This window comes from Acomys minous, assembly GCF_964271855.1.
Source record: "Acomys minous genome assembly, chromosome: 6".
NCBI lineage: Eukaryota > Metazoa > Chordata > Mammalia > Rodentia > Muridae > Acomys > Acomys minous.
The window spans coordinates 35,490,081-35,507,225 of NC_140487.1; the positions used below are offsets into that span (position 1 = coordinate 35,490,081).

The window sequence follows — 17,145 nt, forward strand, 5'->3', positions numbered from 1 at the left end:
AGCTGGCACTGTTCAGCTTCCCACTGCTCTCACTGTTCCTGGGGACCCATTCCAGTTCACTCCAGCAGGTGACATGGGTGAAGTACTGGGACCTGTATGGTCCGGGATGAAGTTGTCATCACTGTATTTCTCCCTGTAGACAGATTGTCACCAGGGCCAGTGCAGCATGTAACATCAACCACCCTCTTCTAAATCCTAGACTGATTCTGTGACAACAGGAACCCTCCAAACCACACACAAGAGCACAGAAATTTTCTGCCCGTCACCGGAGGTTTTATCTTTAAATAGCTCAAACGACATACACCTAAAATGCCAGCCACTGGTGGCAAAGGGCATGGTGCAGCTGACCGTCTGCAAAGCCACAAGCTTTTCTAGCAAAAAAAGTAAAAGAAAAAAGGAAAAAAGTAGTTGTGGCAGTGGTAGCTACTGAGGGACAGACCATGGTCATTACTTAGTAGGACAAAGGAGGCAAAACTTCAAGGGGTGGAGGAGGCTTTCATGCAGGCGGAGAAAATTACTCCCTAGACTCTGGCCAGAATATCTGAGTTAACTGCAAAAGGTCTCATTTGCTGCCAACAGCACACGATAACTAAAGAGCACAGATGGGAAGTCCCAACTCCAAATTGGTCTCAAAGCTCCGGGATAAAGTTGAAATAAGGACAATGATGCCTTGAATGGGTTTTTTTTTAAATGCCATAACCAATTAATTTGTCTATCAGAGACCAAAGTCTCCTCTGAGAGGACTTCTTTGCCTTTTCCATGCATTTGTATGCTTTCTGCAGTTGCTCTCTAACAAACTGTCAAGATGCCCCAGGCTGGAAGAAGACCTCTGCAGTGCAACAGATGTCGTGGACACCCTTACCACACAACCTCCGTCCTTTCGTGGGAGGGCTACTCAGAGCATGGTGTGTGAGCTGCTGGCCGTCCAGCAGTTGGCATCCCCAGAAAGATGTGAGAGGTGGAGATTGTGCGTGGAAAACTGATGCCATTTTATGTTCCTTGAACCAAGTGATTCTTAAATAGAGGTTTATATGCTTCTCCTTTAATCTAATAATTTTCACACAAAAGTGGTGGGTTAATGAATTTAGAAAACTGGTCCTTTGTCAAATAGAGTCTAGAAACTTTGTCTTGTCTTAGACTCTTGTGTAAATAATGCCCCCTAGAGTTGTGCACTACAGCTGTAGATACAAAACTGAAGAAATGGCATTAGGGACTTAGCTCGGGGAGGAAAGCACTTGCCTTTCAAGCATAAAGGCCTGAGTTCGAGCCCCAGATCCCACATAAAAGAACTCGGGTGTGGTGGCCTGTGCTTATGACTTCATGCTGTGGGAGTGAAAACAGGAATCTATAGGCTCTCCAGCTAGCCAGCTTAGCCTACACAGCAAGCTCAGGGACAGGGACAGCCTATCTCAAAACCAAAGCTGACATCAGCCAAAGAACAATACTTGAAGTCTCCCTGTGGTCTCCAAAAACATATACAACTGTATTTGCATGCAGGTGTGTGTGTGTGTGTGCACATGCACACACATATATAATTACAGAAATGCAAATTTATCACTGGACTGAAGAATTTTAACTTAGCTACAAATATTTGAATTACTTCAAGCCGATTATAGTAAAATAAAGGCCTTTCTCTGCATACTGTGTACATTAGGGTGTTTAGGAAGAAACCGGCCTCTCTCCAGTTAGTCTTAACCAACTAAAACTTGACTTTGAAGCTAACCACACCCAGGCTGACTTGCTTTAAGCATATGCCATGAACTACCTCTACTTCTAGAACTCTAGAGTATACAGAAACCTGTCGCCTGGAGTCACAGGCATAGAAATAAGGGGTATTTAGCTGTTCATAGTTTCTACACCTAGTAACTAAACTAAATGAGCAAAGGACCTTCACCAGCCACTCACATGGGCATCTCTAGTGTTTAAAACAAGTAGAAGTATAGTAATCCCAGTGACAGGACTGAAAGCTGCTAATGTGACTGCATGAAATCTTGGAATCTCAGCATGTACAAAAATACAAATAATGCTGAAAGAGCTTGGGGACTTGGGGGCCATGAAATAACCCAGACAGGGCCTCCAGGGAACTGCCTTTAGGATGTGTGCTGGGCCTGAACGGAGGGGCCAGGGCCCAGAATTCTGGGGCCTGCTATCTTGCTGGGAATAACAGATTGGGAACCCAAGAACATGCGGGGGATGCCGGATACCCTAAGTGTCTGGATGCAGAGTGATGATGGGGAGAGCGAGCGGGAAGCTTCCGGAACTCTCACTCACCAGGAGGCTTTTCCTCTCTCAGAATTAAAACTCTTGAAATAAGGCACACAGGAAATCTGTTTCTATTTTTCCCCCCTGATATACTTCCTCCCTCAAAAAAAAAATGGTGAAAGAAAGCCAAAAATATTTATGAGTCATTCTAAAACACAAATGAATATGGGCACTAAGAAGCGAGGGTCTTTCTAATCCACACACCTAACACCCCACAAGCCGTCTAAGGGTAGAAATGCCCCTTTCGCTTCTCCGAGGAATGTGAGATCACTTCATTGGTTCTGGCGTGTGCTCCTCCCTGTCCATTGCTCCTGCACCCCAACCTCCAGCGGGGACAAATCAATTCAAAGCCACAAAAAATACAAGCTGGACAGTCTCCTCTATTTACAGTGAAATCTCTGTGCACTGGGTTATTGAGAAGAGAAACCGATACCGCCGAACTCGTCCCAGCCATCACGGGATCTTACTCCAAAGGATAATGAGTGTTCAGAAGACCAATTGCTTCTGCAAGTTCATTGTCCTGAGTCTTTGTAAGCATCAAAAATGCTGGGGCAATTTTACTTTAGTGCCTAGAGAAAAAAAAACAGTGTCTTTCAAGAAGAATAGACTTAATAATAGTGATAAATGTAATAGTATCATTTTATACTCAACTAATTCTTTCAGGTTTTAGATCCAAAAAGGCACATGTTCTATTCTGGGCTCCTGCTTCTTTTCCTATTATAAATCTCTCTGTTTTCATGGTAATAGAAAAAAGTACATGTTATATAAAATACTGGTCATAAATGTTTTTTTATTGACATTTGTGGCAGAAATGCTTAACAGTTTTGGTAGAATTTTTAAAATTTTATTGTATCTGTGTGTGTGCGCGTGCATGCACACATGTGTGTTTGCATGTGTGCATGCATGCACAAAGGTCAGAAGTCAACTTTGGAGAATAAGTTCTTTGTATTTTGTGGGTGGCAGGGTTGGAACTCTGGCCTCCAGGCTTCACGGCTTGTGGCTTTACCTACTGAGCCATCATCGGACTCGTCCTGATTAGGTTTTTCCCAGCATTTCAGATGATGACCTTACTTCACTTAGCATGCTTACTAGTTATGTGATATTTTTTACACTGTGCTTAACTATTTCTTTGATTATCGGGTAACTCCTTAACAGTAGTTCTGTTAAAGCCTCAGGACTTTGGAACTAGGTGTCCTCTAAACAGCATTGCTTTCCACATTACGCATGACTTGCCTATTTAAAAATGCTTTTGGACCACACAGCTTCTTCTTCCAGACTCCTCACAGCTGACTCTTTAAAGAAAGGAAAGCGCACATGCCCAGATGGTCCATCAAACTTACAGGTTAAGTTTGTGAGAGAACAAGTTTCTCTGGTACAGAAAGGCCTTTCAAGTGAAGAGCATTTTTAAAGATGAAAGAATAAATGGTCTAGAGTAGGAAACAGGAACGCATACATGTTCTTCTATCTTCTTCTTCTTCTTCTTCTTCTTCTTCTTCTTCTTCTTCTTCTTCTTCTCCTTCTTCTTCTTCTTCTTCTTCTTCTTCTTCTTCTTCTTCTTCTTCTTCTTCTTCTTTTTAAGGAATGATGCAATGGGGGGAAAACTACACTCAAACTCAAGTGTCTTAAAAGACACTCAAAAGTCCAAAGAGATGGAAGCCCCAGGTGGCACCTGTAGCCCCAGAGACTGCTATGTCGCAGTCAGGGAAGGGGCCCACCTACCACTGCACACAGGTCTCGTTTGCCAGGCACCACAGTCGGGTTAGTGGCGATCCCAGTTGTATTTAGTGTCTTTTCGCTGCCCTTTCCGAGTTGTGCTACTCTTCTGCTTACTCTTCAGCCCCGGGTAAATGTCAATGGTTCGCTCGGATGTTTGCTTTGTATTGTAACATTTTTCATCCAGTATTAATGATCCGCATTTCCTTGTGGCCTGGGTATAAATTTCCACTTAATCTAAGGGAGTCTCTTTCTTTCTTTCTTCACATTTTGAGCTCAGGGTGTGCCCTGTAGGAGAAAACAGGCCCCACATAGGAAGAGGCACATGTGGCAAAGCTAGAGCTCTACATCACGCTGTTGTGTGTTTTATTCAGCAGTCATATATGTGGCACTGGGAATGTCACGTTGGTCATTTTTTTAAGTATATTGAGTTTTGATGCCAAAACAAACAAACAAGTACCAGAGCACCCAGATTCAATTCCTGCTTCTCACGTGGCCATCTGTAACCCTAGTCCCAGGGGACCTGACTCCCTCTTCTAGCCCCTCCGGGTACCAGGCACACATGTGGTGCACAGACACACATGAAATAGTAGGGGTGGTGCTTTTAATTGTCAACTTGACACAATCTAGAACCTGCTAGGGAGTCCACTGAGGTTGCCTTGTGGGCGTGTCTGCAGAGGGTTGTCATGATTACAATCAGTGATATAAGAGGACACAGCCTAAAGGTAAAGGTGAGTGGCACCATTCACTGGGCTTGGGTCCTGGGCTGTATAAAAAGGGAGAAAGCTATCAGAGCATAAACATGCACGCATCTCCTGCTTTCTTCTTCTGGCTAGCAACATACTGTGACCGGTTCTCTCAAGCACCTAATGCCGTAACTTCCCTGCCATGATGGGATTGTGAACCAAAATCAACTCTTTCTACCCTAAGTTACTTTTACCATTGTATTTCATCAATGCAATGGGAAATAAAACTAAGATGCTAGTTAAGAATGTTGGATTCAAAACTGGGTTTACAATTATAGCTCAGCCATTCAGCGCATCACTCTGATAGGGAAGAAGTTACTTTTCATCTCTCTAAGTCTTTAATGAGCTCACTTGTGAACTGGTTGGAGAGCCTGCCTTGCGGGATTGAGGCTTACATGGGATATGAAGTTCTGCAGAGCAAGAACTCGGGAAACGTGACTTACCCGCAATTTTTCATGTTCTTTTCTTTCCAGTAAGCTATTGAAGCTGGCAAGCTTGGAAACTTAGTGATTGTGTACATGAGTTAAAACATCTGCTGAGAAGAAAAAGAATTAAACCCCAATTATCTTTCTGGCCCATACAGCACATGGGGTATATTTTAAGCAAATGAAATTGTGAAAAAAGATACAGTGCATTCATATGCAACATAGAAAGTCTAACGTGACCCTCTGCCCTCTTCTGAGGCGCAGGGTTTTTGAAAGAGCTTTGCTTTGTACTCTTTTCATTTTTAATTAAACTCATATCTGACATCTATAATCATATTCCATTATCTACATCTTCTGAAAGGTGGGATATTAATAATATGAACATCATGAATTTCTCCAAATCTTATAATTAGAAAATTGGCCATTGCTTTAATGTTCTCTTTAAATCTACGTGCTGGCTTATTTCACCTCTTGGTCAGGATTTGGGCTGCTCTGAACTTCTCACAGAATCTAAGTAACGATGCTTTCATCCTGAATGATGCACTTCATGTACCGCTCTGAAGAGCTGTGAGATCTCTTGGGCTGAGTTAATCTGGGGGACTCAGTTAACCTGGGGTGACAAGCCCTCAGATCAGTCTCACATGGTGAAGATGAGTCATTGTGGCATCTCTGAGCTTCATAAACAAGTGAGCAAACTGAAGAATAGGTGGAGTAAGGCCAGCGGTGGGTCACATGGCATCCTTCCTCCTGGCGAGAAGGCAGTGGGGGCTACAGAACAGACTAGCAAAGGATGAGCAAAATGCCTGTTGAACCTGTCATGGAATTAAAATCTGATGGAGCCCTTGACAAGGAATGGAAGCTTTGAGGGAGGTCACAAGGTCAAGGCGAAGACCTGTGAACCAGTCAGTGACATGCAGATGGTCACAGAAGAGCCTGTCCCATGTGTCACATGTGCCCAGGGCAGGGGTAGTGTCCCTGGAGAGATGGGAGTAGCAAGCAAGAGATTCGGATTATACAGTTGAAAGCTGCTTCTCCCTGCCCAAATGAGGGGTAAAGATGTACTAGCAATGCAAACAGTGCCTAGAACACAAAGCTCAGCAAAGGTTGCTTCTTAATTCAGCAGGACACATGAGCCCTGAGCAGAGGTCATGTCTGCATTTTCTAGTTATAAGAAAAGTGACCTCACAGCATTAAACTGTTTACCGTCCACCTCTGTAAAGATGAGAGGGATGGATCATATGTTTGCTTGAGCCTGAAAGAGCAGGGCCTGTTCTTTCACACCTCACACGTTGCTTAAAGACAATATATGTTTTAAAGGGAAATCTTTTTTTCTTACCATCCATTAAATGGAACTAGGAAAAATTAGTCATAATAACAATAAAGCAACTCTCCAAAACCACATGAAATACCAAACTAGAGAATATTTTCTCAGCTTAACAAATAGCCCTGGTATTTAGTTATCCAGCAATCATCTACCACATGCTAAGAGCATACACTAAATTCTTGTTATGTTGGTAGGCATTAGGCATCCAAAGACAAACAGAACATAGATCTTGCCTTTGAGAGACTAGCCATCAAGCAAGCCCAGGGGTATTCCAAATATTGTGATAGAGTAGAGCCAGGGTACCACTGAGACACAGGCAAGACTGACCAGTTCTAGCAGAAAGGATGAAGTGGAGCCATTTCACAGAGGGGAGTGGCTCTTGAAGTAGGATGTAAGAAGCAGAAGGAAAGACAGAGTGACTACACGACTAGGCATAGGCAGTCTTCAGACATCCTGAATGTTTTAAGAACTGGGAGTGACATAAGAGAGCCATGAGGTGGGAGTTTATAAAAAGTGACGCTGGAGCAGCAAGCAGGACCAAATTGTGGGGCTGCTCATAAAATAAAGAATTTGATTCCATCATGCATCAAATGGGAAGGCAGTGTGGAAGGAAGTAGCATGAGAGACGAGAGGGTCAGAAATAGAAACTGGGGAGCAGTTCCCACAGCATCGTAAGAAGGTACGAGGTTCTAAGGTTCTGAATCAAATGGTAGGGACACAGTCAGAGAAGAGGCATCGAAGAAGAAATACCTGTGCAGCCAAAAGAATGTGGAAGTGGGTAGAGAGGACAAGTGAGGGGCAAATCCAAGGTTTCTGTCACTAGAGTCATTTCTAGGTTTAGGACCTACTGATGGTGAAGCAAGTTTTAGAGAAAGAACCCCATTCATTATTACGTGAATGTGTGAGTCCACAGAGCAGTCAGAGTAGACACTGCTATACACTCAGGGTAAGGAAGGTGTTTGTAAGAGGGTTAGAACTCTCCGATTAAAAAGAAACAAAAACAAAACTGCCCCATGGTGAGAGAAGCCCCTAAAAGACAAGATAGCCCACCCCTACAGCATACACGGGGAAAGAAGGTCATGTTTCAGCCAATGAAATATTACCTTTGCCTGAGTCCGTAGCTAACCAGATAGACTGCTGGGCCTGCTAGAGCCTTGCAATAAATATTCATTTGATGATGGATACGTAAATGGATGGGTGAGAGAATTATTGAGCGAGAAGCGAGGGACACTTGGAACTGGGGCTGTAAGTAGTCGAGGTCAGAATTAGAAAGACAACACTGCAGATTGTTCTCACGCAGACTGAAAGTAAAACCATGAGAGCAAGGGGCCTCTAGGGAACAAGTGTAAAGTGAGGAAATAGAGACCTGAGAATTAACTCTGATCTCATTAAAGGGTAGCCATGGAACTGCTCCATGTTCCTCGATAAAACATTCGTCATCGTTAGCCAGAGCAGTCCAGTCAGCAGGAGCAGCAGCAGTTAGCGACACAGTGTGACCTTCATCGGCAACAGAAGGGAAATAAGGCCTGTTCCTCTTCCTGTGGGCGGGAGATGAGGACAGAGGAGACAGGAAGCTTTGCTGTGATGAAGCACTGGGTGAGGTGTGGTGGGGCGTCAGTCAAGAGAGGCACTTGTGGGGTATACCGCTTAGTTCCCGTTTTTACTGTTGCACGTATAATGCAAGCTGAGTACAATCATAGGGTGTCAAGGCAACTTCCAAAAGCAAGCCAACCCCACAGAATCTCTAGGCACGTCCCGGCAACGAACACACTTTATCTGTCATGTGCGGGTGACAGACGGTGGCTCACGCTGTTTTAAATATTTTAAGTATATTTTTTATTAAAATGGAGCTACATCGCTTTCCCGCCCACTTTTCTCCTTCTACCCCCGCCCCCCCCCCCCCGTTACCATCCTCCATCCTCTTTCACGTCTCGCACAACATTCAAGTTGATGGCCTTTTTTTATTATTGTCACACTATGTATGTATGTGTAAAAATATATAAATACAACATGTTAAGCCTGATTTTTAAATTTTCACATAATATATTTTGATCATACTATTCCCCTCCCCTAACTTCTCCAAGATCTTCCCCATCTCTATACTCACCTAATTTTATGTTCTGTCTGTCTCTGTCTCTGTCTCTCTGTCTCTCTGTCTCTCTGCCTCTGTCTCTCTGTCTCTCTGTCTCTCTCTCTCTCTGATACTCTTTGTCTCCTCTCTCTCTCTGTCTGTCTGTCTGTCTGTCTGTCTCTCTCTCTCTTCTCTCTCTCTCTCTCTCTCTCTCTCTCTCTCTCTCTCTTTCTCTTTCTGTCTCTCTCTCTGTCTCTCTCTCTTTCTCTCTTAATCTCTCTTTCTCTCCAAAACCAAACCAAACCAAACCAAAAATATTCCCACAAAAACACATGGGGTCCGTTTAGCGTTGGCCAGCTACTGCGGAGCCCCTTACTAACCTAACCTCTGTGGTTATCTGGATTGACACACACATGCCAAAAGCTTAAAGGTTAAGGTTTTGCATATTGGATTTCAGGGATGACATCTCTGTGTTAGACATCAGATAAGGAGCCTCATCCCTCGGGGAGGCAAAACCTCCTTTTCCCAGTAGTCATTAGTTGTCTATAGTTCCTTGTCTAGGAATGGGTCTCCATGATTTTTTTCTCCCACCACATTAATATGTCCATTGATATCCTACTTAGATTTAAATAGTCAGTGGCAGAGTTGGAAATCCATTGTTATAAGTTCTTTTTGACATGACCTGAAGCTGATGGGGAAATTTTCAGAAATAAGGTAACATAACAACTCGGACTCAGCTGAAGAATTTTGGGGGAGCTCACTAGATTTTCATTATTCACAGTAAAGAAGGCATCACAAAAGCAAAGCACGGCCCCCTGATTTCACAGTGGTCAATATTAAAGCTAAAACAAAGCACAGCACAGCTTAGCTTAGAAGTCGAAGTGAGTTTAGGTACTGAGTGGAAACCCCTTCCCTGAGAAGTCACATCATTTCTGGTACCAAACTGCACTATGGGTGCCATTTCCACTGTGGTCAATGCATACCCTTAGGTTTATCTATAAAGCAGACAGACATCAGGTCAGGTGGCTAGAAGGCTCCCTACAGCACCACTGTGCTACAAATGTCTAACGTGTATAAGGGCCTCACATGGCTAAGGATGTTTAGTAAGAATAAAGGCCTGACCATGGCTATGAATGTTTAGTATAGAGAAGGGCATAACCATGGTGTTCTGCAATCAGCCCTGGAAATTTTCCTTCATTCTGTTTCATATGAAATAGAATGATAAAATTATATTTTATTATATTTTAGAAACTCTGTGTTGTAGAGAGCATTCCTGACTCTTCTCTCTCGTCTTTCTTGTGTCTCTCTGCCCAAACGGGATTCTAAAGTGTCTCTGGCAAATCTTAACCTTCTCTTTTTTTCTTTATTCTTCTCTCATACACTACATCCCAACTTAAGCCCCACTCCCTCCTGTCCTCCCAGTTGCCCTTTATACCTCCCCTCTTCTCCGGATCTACTGCTCCTCCATTTCCCTTCAGAATAGATCAGCCCTCCTACTGACATCAACCAAGCATGGCATAACAAGATAGAATAAGACTAGACACAAACCATCATAGTGAGGCTGGATGATGCAACCCACTAGGATGGAAAAGGTCCCAAAAGCAGGCAAATGAGTCAGAGACACTTCCACTCCCACTGTTGGGAGTCCAACAAAAACCCTATGTTAAACAGCCACAGCATGTATGCAGAGGGCCTAACGCAGAGCTCTCTATAGGCTCTGCAATTGCTGTGTCAGTCTCTGTGAGCCCCTACGAGCCCCTGCTGAGTTAATTCTGTGAGCTCCTCCCCAAGCTCCGCCTAAGTTTTGGTAATGGGTGTCTGCATCTGATTTCTTTTTGAGGCAAAACAGCACCTTGCAATCAATGATGATCTTTAAAAAGATGTCTCCAAGAAACAGATACAATGGGACAAGACATGCCAAGTAGAATTCCTCCAACACTACTGCAGCCCCTTGGCCATCAAGATTCACTGCTGCTGGCCTTCTTTATCCTGTTGCATGCAAAACCAACAAGGAATATTTAAATATATATTGCCAGTCTATGTGCTGACCTTGAAGTTTTTAGGACAAGACCATTGCAATGAAGTAGTTGCCTAATTGGCCAATGACTGCTCACTTTGACTACGGAAAACCACTCAGACCACATTGAGTCCCAGAGGAATCAGCTGAGTCCTGGTGCTGTCACCTCCCTCTGCATATCATGGGGATTTGGTTCTTTTGTAAAATACATGTGAAATTGTATGTCCTCATAGGGAACACATAACCACATAACTAACACTGTCACTTAAATTGCTAATTGTGAGGTTTTTCTCAGAAAGGGATAAAAATATATTAGACAGATATACTTTAATGTTTCCTTTATTCATTCAAAACTCTGTATTGTGTCTACTCCATACCATACTGCACACTAGTTGTGTTACTGGAGTTGTTGGGATCAGACCCTAGGGCCCTGGAATCCCTAACAAGCTAGATGTTACCACTCATCTTTAGTAGGCCAATTGTAGTCACAATTAACAGTGGGGGGGAGGGCACCCAGAGATTGGAGGGTTTCCAATGTGTCTACACATGGAAGAGGAGCAAAGAGGCCCCAGAAGAGTGAAGCCCATCTTCAGGGTCCTACCATGAGGGCTAGGTTTAAACCAAAGGCAAGATGTCTTCATAATCAAGCTTGGTCAAGGTGTGGTCCCACCAATTATAGCTGTAGTCTCATTCTGTTTAAAGCATGTCCTAACAAGCTGACAGAATCGTGTGAAGACTACTTAAGAAGCTCCCTCTCTAGCTGAGCCCAAGGTCCTAGCCTGTTCCTCCTCCTAGCATGAAATGCCTGAGGAAATCCCAGTTTGGGGGGGGGAGGCTCTATCATCCCAATAGTCCGACAGCTGAAGGGAGAGTGTGGTTTGACTATTCACTTGACCCAACCTAGGAGCAGCTGAAGAATTCCCTAGATCAGGTTGGCTAGTGAGCATGTCTGTCTTGACTGTTAAGAAGTGGGAAGGCCCACTCTGAGTGTGGGCAACACCATTTCATGGACTGAGCCCTGCCCTGTGTAAGAGTGAAGAAAGCAGCAAGCAAGCAAGCAACAAGCAAGGACGGGTTTGTTTTCTTTGCTCTTGATTGTAAGTGTGATGCTTTGAATTCCTGCCTTGACCTATCCAAAATGATGCACGGCAACTTAGAACTGTAAGTCAAATAGACCCTTGCCTTGGAGAGCGGCTTTTGGTCAGGATATCTTATCACAATAATGAAAACTAGAGCAGAGGGGATCAAACTGTCTCTTTTGAATTTCTCTACTCCTCCCAAGATGGCTACCATTAGAGAATCAAAAACAAAGAGATGCGTAAGATCCCTGCCACCAGGGATCGTTTAAAGTTGTAAGAAAGGGGAGAGTTATTACTAGAAGGCCTCTCTTATTGCCAATATCACAAATATTGAAACTTGGGCTTGGGGAGATTAATATAAGGGGGTGCTATGAATTACATTGTGTTCCTGCCTTTACCCCAAATCCATGTACTGAGTCCCAGCCCCTGGCATGTCCGAATAAGAAAATAAAGTCAGTAGAGAGCTGATTGGTGAAGATAAGGTCATATTGGGGTATAGTGGCCCCGAGATTCAGTATAACAAATGTTCTTATAAGAAAGGGGAGGGTCTTGGAAGCAGATAGGTACACAGGAGAATGTCATGAGAAGATGAAGGCAGAGGTGTAGCTGATGCCACAGAATCAGGAGAGAGATCTGAAGAGCATGCTCCTTGCAGCCCCCAGGAGGAACAGACCCAAGCAGCAGCACCTTGATCACAGACTTCTAGCCCTCAAAACTACAAAAACAATGTTTCAGTTACAAAACAAAAGGGTGAGAGCAATCCAGAAGGGTCGAGAAGACTGAAAGATGATTCCTCATACTAGAGAAAGGAGAGAAAAATAAATTGCCAGAGCGAGGTGAGGAGTAGATGACGGAAAGGATAGGGGGCTCTGGGAGATTTCCACTGTGTTCTTACAGGCATGGGAAAGCCGATTGCAGGGTCTCCAGTAGCCACGTGATATGATCATTCTTATATTTTGGAGAAATTGGTGCAAAGGGTAAATGGAATGGCTTATCATGAGGTGGCAAGTAGATTTGATTCCTGTGTCTAGGCAGGATGTGGTGGCAGATACTTCAGTTGCAAAATGGGATGTGAAAGGTAGAAACCATTTAGGAAATAATAATCACCAGCCTTGAAGTTGATTCGGAATGCAGCGGTATAAGATACTAAAGAAGTAAGTTGTAGCTTGTACTCAGATAGTTCAAATCGTGGCTCAGAGTGAGAGGTGGCATTGAAGCATCATAGTAGATGAATTACCATGTCCCTACATCAATGCTCTGACCAGGCACTGGCATTGGCATTGATTCTGGGACCAGGGACAGACATTGTTTTATCCCGCCTGCCTTTGATATCTTTATACTTGCAGCCAATATTGCGATTGTTCCACATTTTATATACTGGCAGGAAAAATCAAATCAGAGTGTTTATCAGAAACATGTACCAGAACGGCAAAGCTAATGCACGTTTTATCTGCCGTGCCTCTGAAGTCTAGCCCAGTCTTGTTCATACCATTAATAATTAGAGGCTCCCTCCATTAATCAGACATTCTACACGCTGTGCATCTTAAAAGGTCAAATTTGAGTATGGATTTATTATATCTTATTAAAGATATACTCATTCGGGTCTTCTGTTCATTTTATCTAAAGAATCCCTTTAAAAGCAGGGTTACAGACACATCACCCACATGCCGACCCGCTCTCCTCACATGTCTGTGACTGAGTTTGTTAACAAGTAAAAATATCATTTCCTTCTAAGCTTGTTCAGACGCCCCTACTCAGTACCAAGAGCCAGTCGATCAGGATCAACATGAGAAGTGAAACCCATTTGCCATCCCCAGCTTAAGGCTACATACATCTCTTGCTCCGCTCCCCCCCCCCCAATAATTACTGAAAGTGTGTGATTATTTAGGTTTTTCCTCCCACCACAGATCTGGATTGCCTTTAACTGTCATCAGAATCTGTGAGTCATACTATGGAGCTCTGTCTTACTTGGATCTTCTCAGATCACCAAATGCACGGGCAGCTGTGGGGGTCTTTAACAGCTAACAGAGCCTCACTCATGCACTAGTCTCTTGTTCTGTGTGTAAGACCAAGTGGAATAGGAGAGTCAGGAGATCAGAGGCCCCTGGCTTTTCAGTGTGTGCTCCTGGTATTTCTCAGGAGACCCATGTGGGAGAGGGGGGGAGGGGGAGGGGGCAGGGGGGTCCTAAGCTCCAGATGCTCACATTCCTTCACTCTCCTCAGTTTTCACTTAACTGCTTCTTGAGGTCACCCAACTTATCTCAAGGTTTGCTTATAGCATCCAAGTCCACCTTTGCCTCTATGTTATACAAGGCCGTCATTGACAGGCAAAAGTTGGTAAGAATTCTCCAGGTGATCCATAAATGGACAGGCCAGCTGTGACTGTCCGTGACAGAGGAACCAAGATAACATCATTCCTCCTCCCTGGGAAGGTCTGTAGAGGGGCATAGAAGAGAAGAAGGATGGGGAGGTTAGTCACACCAAGAACTCCTACCGTAACACAAACGTGCTTCCTTTTTATTGCATTTATTTATTTGTAGGCATGTGTGCAATTATGCAAGTGCAAAAGTCAGAGGGCAACATACAGCTCCCCCCTCCCGCCAGTGGATGCTGGGGGTTAAACTCGGGTGATCAGGACTGACAGCAGGCCCCTTTAGCCCACTGAGCTACATCACAAGCCCCAGAGATTCATTTCTCAATCTCTGCTTAGGGATTTGGGCTACTGGGAAATATATGGCAAGTGTAACTCCATGATGATTTCTGGACTTCCCCTGTGCTAGCCATGTCTTAGTGGTACCCTTCCAGAATCATCGTCTCAACCTAAGAACTGTCTCAAGCTCACTTCCTGTGAGCAAACAGATATTGGGTCTGCTTATTGCAAAACAGTTTTTGTTTGGTTGGTTTTTTAAGATGTAGATATATTAACATTAGACATGTAGATTAACTTGTTGTTTATATTAATTATGCCTCTAAGAAGTTAAGTTAAGCAGTTTAGAAAGAAATAATTACCCTTCACAAGCAGGACACTGAAAAAGAGAAAGGAGAAATTAAGATGCTGCTTAGACTCCCCAGATATTGAAAGAAGCAATTCTCGTGGGGGGGGGGGGAAGGGTGGGAACAGAAACAGAGAAGAGATGAAAATGTAAGGCTGCACAAAAGTGAGGCTCAGTGGAGGTAAAAGAAGGCAAAATGAGCAAATTGGTGGGCTGGAAATTGTCTTCAGAAATTAAGGTGGATAAGCAGCAACAAAAGAACACATAGTGGAAGATTTAAAGACTCTGACTTCCTGGGTGGGGCCCCAGCTATGAACAACAGGCTCCATCCCTGGTGCAGCAGCATCCACTAGCTTCCCCAGAAGGAATATGCTTTATATATGGTGGTAAATGGGAGAGGGGGAGGTAGCATGTCAGTTACCACAGAAGCGGAAAGAAGTCAAATGTGAGCATTTGGAAGGGAAAGAAGGGCATGGATGGCTCTCTGTTGACAACTTCTATCTTTAGAGAGTAAAAGGGGGACAAAATTAGAAAAAGTGATTAAAAAGTCAAGCTTGAATCTACAGGTAATTGACTATCCTTTGGTGGACACTTTTACCCTATGCATATGAATCACCCAGGGACCTTGTTAGAAATAGAGATTGATTCATGCCTTGGCCTGACATTCTAGATTGCTTTTCTATCTTTCTTCGCTTATTGTAACATGCATTAATTGTATATACTAATGGACTCTAGTGATATTTCCAATCACGTTTATAGTATGCTCTTCCAATTGCCCCCTTTACCCTTTATCTCTCTCCCCACCCCACCCCCAAACACAGATGCCTTTCGGCGTCGCTAATATGCACTATCCCACTTTCCCAGCAACTTTCTTTTGCTCCTGTATATGAGAAGTTACGGTACTTTTCTGATTCTTCCTGATTTCACTTATGATGTCTTTCATTTGCATCCATTTTGCTGCAAATGGCAGGGTTTCACCCTCTTGAGATCTGAGTACTGCTCCCCTATGTATTCTACCCCATTTTCTTTACTAGGACCTAGGCGAATTCTCTCTCTCAGGCGTTGTGACTGGTGTCCCCCAAAAGTACGTTTACAGGCATCTGTTAGGGTTCTGCATTTATCTCCTTTGAATATATGCCCAGAGGTGGGATAACGGGATCACGATAGATCTCAGCGTGTCCTGTAACAGCTGCACTGATTCACACTCCCACCAACAGTGTGTAAGCGTTTCTTTCTCTCTACAGCTTTGCCACATTTGTTTTGGTTGTCGTTGCAAGCTCTTCACTGGGCCAAGTGGGGTGGTGATTATTAACAAGGCATTCTGGGTGAGCTGAGTGTAGCTTTGATATGTGATTCCCTGGTGACTAATTTTTCTTGCATAGTTGTCTGCTTGTTTGATTTCATCTTTGGAGATGCATCTGTTCAGATTATTTGCCCATTTTAATTGGATTACTTGTGCTTGATTGGTTAAGTTGTGTGAGTTCCTTATCTATTCTGATTATTAACCCTCTGCCAAATGAAGCACAATCCATCATTTCTTCCCTGCCTTAGGTTTTCTCTTGGCTCTGATAATTATTGCATTTACTCTGCAGATCTGTGTAGCTTGACAAAATACTATTTGCCAATTTGTGCTTTTGTTTCCATGGCTTTGGGGTCCTGTCTGGAAAAATTGTCTTTCTTCTCTTTTCCTTTTCTAGTAGCTTCAGAGTTTGAGGGCTTCCATTTGGGTCTTTGATCCATTTTGAGTTGATTTTTATGACTGGTAAGAGGTGAGGAGGCGGGTCAAGTTTCCGGCTTCTGCACGCAAACAGCCCGTTTTACAAACTCTGTTCCCTAATGAAGCAATCCTTTCTCTGAACTATACGTTTTCACTTTTGTCTAGAACCAGTTACTTGCAGAACTCTAAGCTGCTTCCTGGCCTCTGTTCCACTGTATTGGGCCGTGCCTGTTTCTCTGTCTATGTCATCGTGTGTTTGTCTAGCATGGCTCTGCCTGCTGGACATGTGGGAGTCAGAATTGTTATGCCTCCCGCTGTGTCCTTTCATGCTCAAGATTAATTTGGCTCTTCCAGATCTCTCATATAAATGTTAGGATTTTTTTCTGTTTCTGTGTCAAGGGTAATTAATATTTTTGATGGTGACTGAATATGATCTATAGATATTTTTGATTAATGTGATCATTGATGTTGTAAATGTGGGTAACTTGTCAGTATCTAGACAAAACTCTTGGTATGTCTGTGAAGCTTCTAACATTGTTTTGATGTGGGAGGAGCCAATCAAAATGTAGATAGCACTATGCCATGGGTTAGCTTCCTAGACTGAGTGGAGAAATTGACCTGAGCTTCTTGGCTGCAGATGCACCGTGACCCTCACACACATCCGGCATGTCTTCATGGCCATGCTAAACTGTATCTCTGAAACTCTGAGCCAAAATAAGCTCTCCCTCCCTCAAGTTGCTTTTGTCTGGTATTGGTTAGCTTTGAGAAAAGTAACTTATAGGTGCCATTGTTAACGTG

The 17,145-nt window shown here is 43.6% G+C and overlaps 1 protein-coding gene and 1 long non-coding RNA gene across 13 annotated transcripts in view; one reads left to right on the plus strand and one right to left on the minus strand.

The window, feature by feature from the left end:
- Positions 1-17,145, plus strand: part of MAGI2 (membrane associated guanylate kinase, WW and PDZ domain containing 2) — a 1,410,398-nt gene that overhangs the window by 1,203,160 nt on the left and 190,093 nt on the right. The gene's annotated exons all lie outside the window — the stretch shown is intronic.
- LOC311600525 overlaps positions 1,839-17,145 on the minus strand; it is a 40,054-nt gene continuing 24,747 nt past the window's right edge. Inside the window, exons 4-7 of the long non-coding RNA XR_014780268.1 lie at positions 13,842-14,071; positions 5,165-5,253; positions 3,982-4,263; positions 1,839-2,831 (exon numbers count right to left, since the gene is read on the minus strand). This is a non-coding gene — a long non-coding RNA (uncharacterized lncRNA). The remainder of the gene's footprint in view (positions 2,832-3,981; positions 4,264-5,164; positions 5,254-13,841; positions 14,072-17,145) is intronic.